This window comes from Chiroxiphia lanceolata, chromosome 1, assembly GCF_009829145.1.
Source record: "Chiroxiphia lanceolata isolate bChiLan1 chromosome 1, bChiLan1.pri, whole genome shotgun sequence".
In the NCBI taxonomy this organism is placed as follows: domain Eukaryota; kingdom Metazoa; phylum Chordata; class Aves; order Passeriformes; family Pipridae; genus Chiroxiphia; species Chiroxiphia lanceolata.
The window spans coordinates 109,657,754-109,667,545 of NC_045637.1; positions in this window are offsets into that span (position 1 = coordinate 109,657,754).

Genomic DNA, 9,792 nt, shown 5'->3' on the forward strand with positions numbered 1-9,792 from the left:
CTAATATCCAGGTCACCAGGGACTGCAGCTCCAATGCTAACTTTACAAGGAAGCCCACAAACATTTAATCCTTCGGAAAACAGTTTCCCATTAGGACCAGTCTAACTTTCTTTGAAATTAATGAGATTTTTGTCATCACATTTGGGACAGAAGTACTTGAAGCTGTGGGCTAAAATCCAGAATTTACACATATGGGTTGGAAAGCCCAAGGATCCTGATGCTGCCCCCCTCCCCTTGGGGTGAGGCGGATGTCAAGGGAGATAGCCCAGTGGGAGCACTAAGTGGGAAAGAGGAAGAACATGCTATGTCCAGGAGGAGAAAGAAATGTGATGGAACAGGAGCTGTTTGCTGGCTGCTCTTTGCTGACAGTGGTACCAAAGAAAGGACTCTGCTCAGGAGATGGTTGGACCCCATGTGCCCCACTGCCACCATGATCCTCGGGGCGACTGAGGATGGAGAAATGAGTCTACCACACAGAAGGGAGAGCCGATGGTATACAGGCCAACAGTGACATGGGCACAGTGAGATGACAATGAGATATAAACATGCCCCCAGATACCTAGAAATGTAGAGGTGGTTCAGTTGTGGGAGCAGCCTCAGCCCCCTGATGCCTCCATTCATGGCAGCAGCCCAGAGTCCAGCAAGGTAGGATTCCATCCACAAGGCTGCCACATCTAAATGTAGGATGTCCCTAAACATGATCTGCCTGTGGAAGCCTTCAAAGGCACCGACTTTTCTCCATCAGTTCAGATCACTCAGTTATTTACTTTAGGAGGACTGCTTCATTTGGTGTGAGCTAGGAGCTGAGTTAGCAGATGCCACCCTTCGAGCATGTCACTGCTTGCTGGCAAGTGTATGTTGGGTGTCCTTACTTGAGAGCATGACTAGCGCATCACAGGGCACTGAGGGTTCAGTACACATCTATAATCTCACAGGACATCTGCAAGAACATCTGAAACACCAATGTTCTTAGTAGACGGAGCATCACTCACCATTCAGCATCAGACAATGTGCTGGCAACTACATATTTCACTATTGACAAAAACACTGCAACCCCAATTTACCTTTCAGCATTGCTTTTATTCTGCACTTCCTTCCTCCTGGAGGGTGAAAGACATTTTTGTTTAGAAGCAGTATGGGATGAAGTAAAGTATACGTGGAATGTCAGTACAATAACATAACTAATAATGCACATAATCTGAACATTTATGATGTATCTTACTGGTTTCCACTGAATTGCACGAACAGAGTAATCCATTTCATCTGAAGTCACAGACAGTGCCTTTCTAATCCAGTCTCAACCTGTTTTATATATCATTCTATGCTTGGTTGGAGGCATCTTAAATTGTGTTGACACAATAATCCTGCAGCAAAAACTACAGATTTTTGCAAACAGGAACAAATTGATGTAACATTTTGCTCTGGAAGAAAATTTTGTTAGATGTGTGCTGGAGGGTAAGCAGGAGAGGCAGGACGTGTATTCACCAGGGACAGTCATACTTCAGTCTTATGGGGTTTTGCAAAAGACTGATTTCAACAGTGTGCATGTTCTGACCCTCACTTTGAACCTCAGAGTTCAAGGAAAGATTGTAGAAGTTACGTGGGTGTGGGTTCTGCCCTGCCATGAACCTACTCCATCTTGGAAGGTGGCTGACATTTTTTTTGTTTTTATCAGCAGACTAACACCTACCTTTCAGTTCTCCTTTCACTTTGTGCAGCTGCTGGTCTTGCCTTTATCTCTGCCATTATGTTTTTCTATGCACTAGTAGTATCTCAATTCAACAAAACTAAACTTGGCATATGGTTCTGCACTCCTACATGACCTTCTGCCCCAGCTCGTACAAGCTTGCCCTGCCAGGAAAAGCCATTGAACCCTAATACTCTCCAAGACAGTTGTTGGCAAGGTCCAAGAAAAGGAATTTCAACTTAAACTACAGGAATGTTTTTAAGACATGGTTTCAACTTCTTTAATGTTGTCAGCGGGTGCTCTCTGTCTTCTTACAGGCAAATATCCTTTTGTCTTTGCTGGTCAGAGGGCTGGCTGTGGTTCAGCACCGTGGCTTTTTATTTCCTCCTTGGTGAAGCAATGAAAAAATACTATCCCTTATTAATTTCTTTTTTAAAAAAATCCCCCCCCAAAAAGTTGTAAGTTAATCACTTCAATCTGTCCCATAAAAGTACATGCTTAATTAACAGAAGTAGGAGATTCTTTTTTCACAGGCAATCTTCCTACTACCAGCAGCTTCAGCAACTCACTTCCCAGCTTGCAAAATCAGACAACAGAGGTGACCAGCCTTATCTGCATCTATCTGTTGCAAGGTCACCTTATTAGATGGAATAAGAAGGTAATAAAAGGAAAACGAATCAAATAGAATTCCCAAGTGGCTGCTCCCCTATTTACAAGCTTGCCCTTTGTCTCAGGTTTTGTTTATTTTGTGTATCAAAAATGACAAAACAAGTCAAACTTCCAGAGCACGACCACAGGCATTGATGCCAAGTAGGAAAGACATATGTGTAGCCCAATACTTAGCTTTACATATTTATGCATTTGCAACCCCATGTCCAGCTATTGGAGAAGTTGCCTTTTACAATAGGCAACATTTTAATAATGTACAGACCTACATTTTTTATAAACATCAAATTACTTCTGTTTTGTCGTTTTGGTTTTTTTTCAATGTCCCGTCAAAGTAGCACTCAAAATAAAACACAGATCAAAAGCACTGCAGTTTTTCTTTTTGGCACTCTGAAAAGGTGAACTCATCCTCCCAACCTCTCCATGGAGTTGCTCTGAGGGATCAGAGAGTGAGTGGTGCATCTGGCAAGGCACACACAGATACAGCCCCTGCCTGGGTCCTGAGGGGCACCATGGCGAGAAGATGTCTCCCACTGGACACAACAGGACTGCTTCCACATGTATCATCTAGTATGTGTTGAGTCCTCCCTGAATCACAGCCTAGGGAATGAAAAGTAATAAGAAGTCTTGGGGGAATAAAAAGAAAAAAAAAAAGCACAGATGGAGAACAGCTGAGGATCATCTGGTCCATCTCTTTTGAGCTGGAACTGATGAAGTGCTACATTGGTCCTTCTCTCATAATTTCATTAAGCTTGTATCTCAGTCTTTAGGAATGTCCTAGTATCGGGACACATCACATCTACCTAATGATCCTGACATGCCAGTGCTGCTGTTACTCTGAAAGGACCATTGATTTGATCGCTTCTCACTCATATACACCAACCATGGGCCATGACGGTGGCCTGTGCCTCCAGGGCATCCCATGTACCCAGCAGGCAGATTCTCTTCTAATCTAACATGAGCCAACTTGTGGCAGGCATTCGGACGTCAGGGCTTGATGCAAGATGGCCAAGCCCAGATCTTAACTGATTCCAAGTCATCTGGCCCCAGCTACCTGGTAATGAGTTTCTCACAGGCAAATACCAGAGAAGTGATTGATGCCAATAAAATTATTACAGAAATTCCACTGTTCCATAGGATCATAAAATCATAGAATATCCTGAGTTGGAAGGGCCCCACAAGGGCCATCGAAGTCCAACTCCTTCCTTCTCACTGAACATTGAAAGAGGGTTTCTGGACCTAAAGTTAAGGGTATAGGTGACCGGCTTTGGGCATTTACCTACGGAAGGAATGAAAACCATATCACCCTGTGCCCAACCCAGTGCCACCCAAGGACTCTGCTCCTGAAGAAGGTAAAGACAGAGATGAAACAGAGACCATAACTACACATATATCAAATGTAGGCTTAGGGCTACTCAGGCAAAATTCTCTTGTGTAGTGCCTCCTGTGCCCTGAAGAGAAGTCCTGGGGGCATGACAGATAATTGAGGTTTTAGGCCACTGAAAAAATACAGAGCTGCCTTAAGAGCAAGCCAACACGCTGTGATGTTAAAATATTTTTTTAGCGGTTATTTTTCAAGATCCCTTCCCTGGCTGAGATGCGAGAGGAAAAATTGCAATATCAGTCCAGATATACGGAGCAACGATGTTGAACTTGGAATTACAGTACTATGGTTGCTTGACCCTCAACTCTGGTTCAACTGTTGCACTAGAAACACCGAAATATCTGAAATACACTGAAATGTACTTGTCTCTTTCAAAAAGTGGTAGTACCATCTACTGCGCCACACTTACTACCACTCTTCCAGTCCTTCCCTCCCACTGATACATGTATGCTCCAGTGCTGAGACATTATGTATTAATCAAAAATGACTCAGGATAAGGTACTTCTGCTTCTCAGAAAAACTTTCAGAATTTTGCAAGAAATTACAAAAAAATATCTCCATCATGTCACTTTTTCCAGAGAACAGCTTTTTTAAGAATAGAATTGCTCCCTTTTTGAACCTGAGGACCCGGTCAGCCTCTGGTGTTTCCTGCGGGCAGAAGTTCCTCAGCTGAATGACACACTGCAGGAAGAGGAAGCTCCTCTGGCTTTGAAGCTGCTGCTTGCTGGCTTCCCTTGTGGCCCCCATCCTTGTGTCAGAGGAGACAACTGACAGCTATCCCAGCTTACTTTCTCCACACAACTCATGGTCTTCTCAGCCCCTGTTATAAACCACCACCACCTCTTTTTCACACTCCACAACCCCAGCCTGCTAACTCACTACTCACACCTTTGTCCCACTCCATCAAAAGACCTGAGATAGGGAGAAGGACCTCCCTCACCATGCCGTCCTGTAAACCACAGTGTGTGTTTGGAAAGGGCTCAACGGGGTGGATGCAGTTACTCCAGGGCTGTATCCACCCTACAGCCACTGACCCATGAACTTGCTTGCACATATGACCACACTGAGTGATTGCAGTGTGAACACATAGCCACAGCCTACACCTAAAGCAAACAATATGAAAAGGCACGAGGAAAAATAAAGCAAAAGAGAGCTGCGAAAAATAAATGGTAAGGGCAAGGAAATCAACAGCACAAATATTGAACCAGGGATAAATTAGTTTATCCATGTATTAAAAACAGCTCCAGTGAACAAGGAAAATACTGACAGAATACCTTCCCACCCACAGGATATGTGTTTGGTTGCAAATGTCTAAGTGAGAAAACAGAAACTTGCATGCCAGTGTCTTCGAGTAACATTTCTTTCTGCAGGGGTGGTGTAACAGCTTCTCCCACCTGTCTGTGTGGGTGTGTATGTCTATATACACCTAGATGTACATAGTCTACAGACTACGGATCACATTATGTCATTCCACATTCCCACCAGACAGCACTGTGACCAAAATTGTCATGTGGTGGGAAGGTAGAACCTTCATAGACCAAGATTTGCAGGAAGGAGTTGATCCTATGCAGTGCTGGAGATCTGGCTCATGCACTGTACTGGAGCGGACCCAAAGCATAGCAGGTGCAAAGGTTTGGCCCACCCTTGGACATGACGCTGTCGTATGTCTCCTTGGTATGGTGGGACTGACTGAGGGCAGGAATCTGTGGCTATTTTTCCTGAAAAGCAACCAAACTGGCATACTCCTACCCATTCCTTGTCACAGCATGCGGGTTGCTGTCCTTCACAGCAGGTCACAGTGCTCTCACCTTGGTGGACAGCTGGAGTAGCTCCATGCCCACTAGGGTTTTCTAGGAAGCACTTTCATGCAGTGCTGGTTCCTGGCAGAATCATGCTTGTGAGTTGCCTAACTCTGGAGTGTCTTGAAGGGAACGAGTCATCCAAAGTACCTCCTCTCTGGATAAGGAAACAGTCGACTGGCAGCGGAAAATGTGGCATTTGTAATGCCTCATCCTTCCCCGGGGCACTGCTCATTTCTCCCTAAGTGTTACCTTAACTTACTGAAAGCAATTTCAATCAAAGCCCTACCTGGTGTTCAGACATTGCACACTGTCCGACCCCTACCTCTCCCTGCAAAACCAGAGATGCTCTGCTCATGCCAGAGGTGGACCCGAGCTGCTCACAAGGCCAAGCCCCAGCCTTGACTCCCACTGGCAAGATGAAACCACAGCTTGTAGTGACCTTTGAGCCAAGCGAGACTGAGTAACAGGTTAAAAATGTATTTGTCTCTTCCAAAAACTTACTACCACTCTTTCCAGCCCTTCCCTCTCACTTATTTTCATTGTCATGGATTTATCCCCACAGGGTGCAGTGGAGCCTCTGTGTCGTGCAAGACCCGTGCAGGGCTGAGCAGGGTGTGCATCATCTCCCTGAAGCAAAACGGGAGTGGGAGGCCGCACCCAGGAGCTCCCCAGGCTTTAACCCAGAACCAGCAATCCCTCAGGACTTCAAGGGCGTGAAGGGAACTACTTAGGAAGTTTTGGCAATTAGTACAGTCACTCACAGACACCTTTCCTTAAACCTCAAGGAAAAACTGAAACATCTAAAAGGGTTATTAAACAGTCAGGAACCAAAAAATTTTCTGGGAAAGTGAACTGCATGTCTGGTTCGCTGCTCCATGGGGCAAACACCGTCCTGTGTATACCAAGTGCTGCTACTGGACACGGGTGACTGTGGGATAGAGTACCACAAGGTCCAGGTTTCCCTGTCACCCCCTCAGCCAGCCCATGCTGGAGTGCTGCAGCTGGTCAGCATTGCCCTGTCCTGGAAGCCACTGCTTGCACTGCACCCACCTGGATGTCCCCTCGCCAGGCAAAGGTTCAAATTCCCAAAGCCCTTCACTATCAGAGCTGAGTACAGTGGGGTCCTTCTCCTTTGATAAATTTGTTTGCAGGCTATGAATGCATACACAAGTGTCCATTATGGTTTCTGTGGTTAGAAAACAAGCCTCTGGTGACCTAGGTCTGTATGATGCCTCAAGGAGGCACAGCAGGATTTAATGGGAACTGATAAACATGGAGGCAGAAGGGCAAACCAGTTTCCATTATAGATGGTGCTGATCATGAACTCAGTCCCTAGGTCACAGACAATCCAACCATCTGCCCAAATGCAGTGGTCACCAACACTAGATTGGGTCACTTGAGGTATTTCCTTAGCTGAGCCTTGAAAACCTCCATGGGTTTTCATACCGCCTCTGTGGGCAAGTAACATCCTAGTGACATTTTTTCCTCTGATGGCCATCTTAAAAGTCCCAAGACAGAACCTGTGCCTGCTGCCTCTTTTTGTACTGGCCACTTCTATGTTGCCCCTGTAACTCCTTTCCAAGCTCATGTCAGCTGCTAATAGAATCAACCTGAGCCTCCCTGTCTCCAACCTGCCCACATCCCTCAGCCTCTCCTCGCAGTCTCCTGCCATCTTGGTATCCTTGAGCCAGACCATTTTCCTATACCCCTCTTAAACTTGGGGGTCCAGCACTGGAAAAAAAAAGCCATTGACTATGTCAGGGTCCTGAGGGCAACACTGAGACTGGCTTCCCCTGCCCAACCCCACAGCTTCCCCCTCCACTCTGCCCATGGCCCAGGACCCCATTTCAGATTTTACAAGCAGGTCACTGACCTTTTTTTTTTGATGTTAAAGTATCTAGTGCCTTAGAAAGGACACTGAAGCACCCAGCCTAACAACCACCTACTGCCTGAATCTAGAAGGTTTTGCTTTACAGTCTAAAATACTTTTTTCTTCCTCAGTAACGCATTTTCAGGAACGTTATCTTCTTCAATTCTTTTCATTAAAAAGTTATGTGGTACAATGCCCCACACACTCAATTTTTAAGGGCAAAGTCCTGGTTCTCCCAGGAAAGCTTTTACCTGAGCTCACCCCAGACTTTTCTCCAAGACCAAGCGAGCTGCAAGCACCACAACACTTGCTGTAAATGAGTGCCCATCCTGCACGACTTCCCTCTGCAACTCTCAGATCCCCAAAATGAAGGTTTGCTACTGCTCTTCTGTAGAAGGCAAGCAGAGTATCTGACACCCGAAACACAGCAGGATTAGTACCCATTTACTCCTAACTTCATGGTTTTTCTGTGCCAGACGTGGTCAGAGCCACAGCACCACTCTTCCAGTGTGTTGCATCACCAGGATTTCCTTCTTCGAAAACACTCCACTGCTTGCAAGATGGTGGAATTATGTGCGCGTGTGTGAGACACTCTTGCAATCTGATCTGAGGTTTCTGAAGGGTCAACAGAGGGCACTGAACCAAATTCCTTGGAAGTTTTAACTATACCACACTCGGCAGAACAATATATCTTATTTATTGCATCTACTTTTACTACTTATCACCCAGGCAAACATACCATCCTTCAAGTTATTTCAATATATGCTGTGACTGAGATGCTGTACAAACTTTCGAAGTTTCAGTGAATTTTTGTCAATGACATCAGGGACATTTTAAAGTTTTTATGTATATTTCCTTATCTAATCAGTCAAATTATGCTTTAAGGTTCAACTGAAATGTTAATTTCATTGGGCTTTGTTCCTTGTAAAGGTATACAAAGTATTATTTACCTTAGAATACAATACTCTTGGACTTTGTTTATACAATAAATTTTTAAAACACTTCCACTGTTAATTCAAGAACACTTACTTCAATCTTCATGAGTGCCATTGTTAGTCTTCCTGTTAACCATGCACCTGCTTCTTCTACTGTTTAAAGAATGACATGGTATAATAGCCCTGTCTGAAGAAAATATCATGAACAAGATGCTGAAAAATTAGGTTTGTGTTCAAGAATGTGGGGAAGGTGCAAAAAGACTCATTACAGCCAGCACTTGTGAGATCAGAGAATCATGGAATGGTTTGGGTTGGAAGGGACCTGAAAGATCATCTAGTTCCAACCCCCACTGCCATGGGCAGAGACATCTCCCACTAGACCAGGCTGCTCAGAGCTCCATCCAACCTGGCCTTGAACACTGCGAGGGATGGGGCATCCACAACTTCTCTGGGCAACCTATTCCAGTGCCTCACCATGCTCACAGAAAATATTTTTTTCTGTATATCTAACCTAAATTTCCACTCTTTCAATTTGTACTCATTACTCCTTGTCCTATCACTACAGTTCCTGACAAAGAGTCCCTCTCCAGCTTCCCGGTAGGCCCCCTTCAGATACTGGAAGGTTGCTATGAGGTCTCCACACAAACTTGTCTTCTCCAGGCTGAACAGCCCCAACTCTCTCAGCCTGTCTTCATAGGGGAGGTGCTCCAGCCCTCATATCAACTTCATGGCCCTCCCCTGGAGTTGCTCCAACAGTTCCATGTCCTTTGGTGGGGTTTTCAGAGCTGGATGCAGTACTCCAGGTGGGGTCTCACAAGAGCGGAGTAGAGGAGACAAGTCACCTCCCTCACCCTGCTGTCCATGCTGCTTTTGAAGCAGCCCAGGATCTGGTTGGCTTTCTGGGCTGTAAGTGTACACTGCCAGCTCATGTTGAGTTTTTCATCAACCCAAGTCCTTCTCCACCAGGCTGGTCTTAATCACTTCTCTGCCAAACTTGCAGGTGTGCCTGGGATCAACTACATGTCTCCCCAATTCATACAGAACAGTGTGTAACGTTTTGTATGTGCCCAGGTAAACAATGTTAGTTGCTTTGCCCCTATCCACCAATGCTGTGTATACAGCATTGCAAACAAAAATGCATTTTTGTGAGATGTGCAAATAGAAGTGTATTTTGCTGGAATTTGAGGGGAAACGTGTGCCCAAGATTCTCCTCTAAAAACACGAAGTGTGCAAAAACTCCATGCAAGCACACTACTGTAGTTCTCACACAAGGGTAACCCACCTTCTGCCCTGGTAAACCAAAGTCTTAGAGTTGCCCATGATCTTCAGCCACCTTAAAAAGTCCACCACATCTGAACCACTGACTTGTCAAACCTAGCTCACTCACTAGTCTCATATCACCTTTTTTCATGTGTGTGGTTTAAAATATCTGTAAATAATAAATTTCA